The sequence below is a fragment of the Elephantulus edwardii genome, unplaced genomic scaffold (genome assembly GCF_000299155.1).
Source record: "Elephantulus edwardii isolate Elephantulus edwardi_28Jun2011 unplaced genomic scaffold, EleEdw1.0 scaffold00103, whole genome shotgun sequence".
NCBI lineage: Eukaryota > Metazoa > Chordata > Mammalia > Macroscelidea > Macroscelididae > Elephantulus > Elephantulus edwardii.
In genome coordinates, this window is record NW_006399853.1 from 4,055,577 (window position 1) to 4,060,094 (window position 4,518).

Below are 4,518 nucleotides of genomic sequence, written 5' to 3' on the forward strand. Positions count from 1 at the left end.
GGAGAGGAGAGGAGAGGAGAGGAGAGGAGAGGAGAAGAGGTCAGGCCTCTTCCAAAAGGAAGCACCAAAGGAGAGGGACGAGGGTACATGGCCCAGCACAGGCTTGCCTATCTTGCCACTGCTATAGGACTCTATTTCTACAAACTGGATCTTCAGAGTTAGCAGTCCTTATCATTGTGAGAGAAGCCACATTAATACTCGCGGCATCAGCAGTCAAGAAATCAAAAGACATGTTGCAATGGGAAAGTCGGCTGTCAGGGATCTCTCCACAGTACTGAGGAGCAATGATGCCAGTTTTAAGACTACGGTGTGTGTGTGTGTGATACAGGCCATAGTCTTTTCAATCACTAGCTATGTATCTGAGAGTTGGGCAATGAACAAGGATGACAGAAGAAGAATATGATGCCTTTGAACTGTGGTGTTGGAGAAGAGCACTGAATATCCCACAGACTGCCCGAGTGCTCGCTGGAGGCAAGGATGGTGGAGTTCTGTGTTGCAGACTGAGGGTCTCAAATGATGGAATCATTTTATAATTCTTAATAATGAGACAAACAGCCAGGAATGAGACAGAGCAGAGAGCATAAAACAGGGGGCCAGCAGTTCTGACTGAAGACCCCAAGTCATGTTTTTCTGCGTATTTATTGATAATCTGGGGAAGCAAATAATAAAAGGAATTCCTTGTAAATGAAGCCAAATTTGTCTCTATTGTCAACCTAATGCTCTAGCTCAGGAAGTATTTCACAGGTAGTAACACTCCTTCTGTAGGGGGGCCCCAGCTGTCTCCTGTCTATAGGGAACAAACAGCTCATTTTCTGGGATCTGCCACAAGAGAAATGCTAACTTATAAATCTGCAATTCCTTCGATTCCTGAACAAGGGTTTTCATATAATATTTGGTATAAAGTTTGGCTTCCCATAGTTCTGTCTCACATACTTTGGGCATGCTGTTAGGAGAGGCTTTGGAAAGTGACATCATGCTTGGAAAGGCGGAGTGTCGGTGAAAGAAAAGACCCTCATCTAAATGGACTGACAGGGATGACAGCAATGGGCTCAAGTGTGTTAGAGATCATGATGACATGAGGATGGTACAGGATGCGACAGGATTCAGATCTGTTGTTCACAGGGTCGCTATGAGTCATACTTGACTTGATGGCACAAACAAGAACAACACTCTATTCAAGGCAGGTTTTGCCATATTCTTGTTTGACGCCTCAGTTCCCTCCACCAGGGCTCATGTTCTCCAGGATCACTGCAGACCTTAGCACTCCTGGCCTGACCACTATATATACACCCGTGGTGCCCAGTTAAAGGCAGCGTGGCGGTGATGAAATGTTGGTATATTATTTTCTTAAAAAAAAAAAGATTCTAAAGCAGAATGACCTGGTGACCTTCTTTCTTACTTCCTGCTGACCTACTGCACTCAGCCCATGGCTTCCTTTGGAGTCTAGTCTGCTCTACAGGGTAAAAGTGAGGAAGTGTCTGGCTCCTGACAACCACATTTTAAGAAGGACACCCCATGACAGAAGATGATGGAGGCACCTGGTTAAACACCCCAGAATCTAGTCCTTCACCCCTCAGCAGCTTGTGGTAAGGGACTGTGATACGAAAATATATATTTACAGTTCCTCCGCCCACAATTTGGAGGACAGCCATTCACTATACACGAGCCAGTCCCTCATGCTCAAAACTAGGAGGAAATTACATTTCCCCAGTTGCCAAATGGAAGAGATGAATGATCTCACGTGGACAAGCCCACTGTTCCCACAGAGCAGTTTCACAGATGCCAGGCTCCCGTCTGAAACACCCAGGAGGATGTCTTTCCAGGCTTGTCACCGGGCCCTCACCCTGTCACATGTGGGCTGAATGTGCTGGGTGGGGCATTTCCCTCCCTGCTTCTTGTGACTCAAATGAGCATCCTCAGGGCCTCTTACTCTTCCAGGAAAAGATGTGACAAAGATGAATAAATCAACACTGAACAGTTCACATTTATGCATATCTACTGAAGTGGTAAGACTTATTTGTAATGAAAATTAAGGAAGAAAATGTTAAAATGTTCTCTTTGGGGGAAGATATATTGGAATGTCTTCACACAAAGGAACAAGCATTTGGTTGTTAGCACCCTGCCCCCGTTATCCTATCTATCTCTAAGGTTAATGGATGTTCAGATAACTGCTGTCTCTTAGCATAACATCTTCAACTGACCACGTATGTAAATGCATGTGACTCAATAGCAATTGTGTGTCCATAGTGATTAATGCTAACACCGGGTGTGCTTCACATGGCTATTACTGTGCTGCTAACCAAGTCATGCATTTTCATTACGAGTCTTTTTTTTTCCATTTCTGAACCCAGAACTATGGGTTCTTATGCATAGTGACTTCCACTGGTTTCTGAGGCTGAAGTTGCAAAGAGAGAGGAGATTGTACACCTCTCTCTCATGGAGTCCCTGCTAGATCAAAGTCCTGGAGGCGTGAAGTCTTTTGGGTTATCAGAGCTCCCAATGTTACAATTAGCATAATTGGATGAGTCATACATAAATAGGAGCTCAATATCAAGAAAACAAAGATTCTCACCACTGGGGCAATTGGCAACATCAGTATGAATGGTGAAAAGATGGAGATAGTTAACAGTTTTAGTTTACTTGGTTCCACAATCAATACTCTTGGTAACAGCAGCCAGGAAACCAGGAGATGAATTGTATTGGGAAAGTAATCTGTGAGGGACCTCTCAAGAGTACTGAAGAGCAATGATGTCAGGTTAGAGACTAAGGTGCGCCTGATCCAGGCTATAGTCTGCAATTATGTGCTATACATCAGAGAGTTACACAATGAATAGGGATGATAGAAAGATAATTGATGCCTTTGAGCTGTGGTGCTAGAGAAGAGTCTTGGACATACCATGGACTGCTAGGAGAACAAACAGGTTTGTCTTAGAGAGGGTGAAGCCAGAATGCTCCTTGGAGACAAGGATTCTGAAGCTTCGTCTGACATACTTTGGGCATGTTTCAAGGAGGGACTGGTCTTGGTAAGGGACATCATGTTTGGGAGAGTGGAAGGACGGAGCAGGAGAGGAAGACCCTCGATAAGATGGATCGATTCTGTGAGTGGAGTGGTGGGAATGAGTGTGTTTGAGACTGCGAAGTTGGCACAGGATAGAGCGGTGTTTAGGGCTCTTGTACATAGCATATGGTCGCTATGAGTCGCAAACAACTTAATGGCACACAACAACAACAACATACATAAATAAATTCTTTCAGCAATTCTATTATTGAGTACCTATTGTTTGTTAGAGAGCTCTGGTAGCTTACTGGTAGTTGGGCTGCCAACCCAGAGGGGATTCAAATCCACCAGCTGCTCCGTGGGAGAAAGATGGACAATCTCCTCCCGTGCGATTTACTGCCTCTGAAAACTCCCTGGATGCTCAGCTATGGGTTGGTTCCCACTGGAAGATACACAACAAAAACAGTGGTAAGAAGCTGCACTGCAATCCCAAAGAAACACGGTTTAAATCCACCAGCTACTCCTCAGCAGAAAGAGACGCAGTCTCCTCCCGAGGTAGTTCCTGCCTCTAAAAACCCACTGGAGGGTCAGCTATGAGTGGGGTCCGTTCTGGACCTCACGCAACAACAGGAATCATGTCCACCCTACACGACACAGCAGACCTGCCCCGTGAAGTTTCCAATCTGTAAATCTTTACGGAAGCAGCCGACCTCATCTTTCTGAAACAGGTGGAAGCACTGACCTTTAATTGTCTGCAAAACCAGAATTAAGCCCCTGAATCGTCCTAGGCCCTGGCGGTGGGGTCGGAGGATACAGCAGAAATAATCACAGAACAAGGTGAAGTTCTCACTTCACACCCGGGGATTTGGAAGAAGGGGAGCTCAGGGGCAGCTCGGCCACCGGTGACCTCATTCTACTATTTGGGTTGTCACATCTTCCTTCGCCTGTAATAGCAGCTCCTCACCATTCAAACCGCGCTGCCCGGAGTGGGCGCCCGATGGGCGTGGACCGCACGCCAGCGCTCACTAATGTATAGTCTGTGGCTTCTCTTGTTCTCTTGTTCCTAAAGTGTTGGTTCCCGAAGGAGCAATGTTAGTTTCACTCTTGCGGTGCAAAGCGCAGGTCTGCCCCAATCCGAGGCTGCTTCCGGACCTGTGCGCCTGCGACCGGCACCCCTGGACCCCCAATCACCTTGCGGGGCAATGGCTCGGCGGTTTCCAGTGGACAAGCCGGTTCCCGCCGACTCCTCGTCTTCCTCATCCTGGCTCCGGCCACTACCCCGGCGCTGTGCTGACCGGACGGGAGGCTCCGCTTTCCTGCCTTCTCGCCGCCGCCCAGCACGGAGATGGAGTCTGAGGGGACCCTCCCTCACCCAGCGGGGGACGAGGAAGTCTTGCGAGGTGCTGGGGGATCGAGGTGAGCGGCCGGGAGGGAGGGCCAGGCAAGCCCGGGACCGGGACGCGGGCGCCAGGTGAGGGGCTGGTGCCCATGGCGCGCGTTCCGAGTGGCGCGCGGGGCGC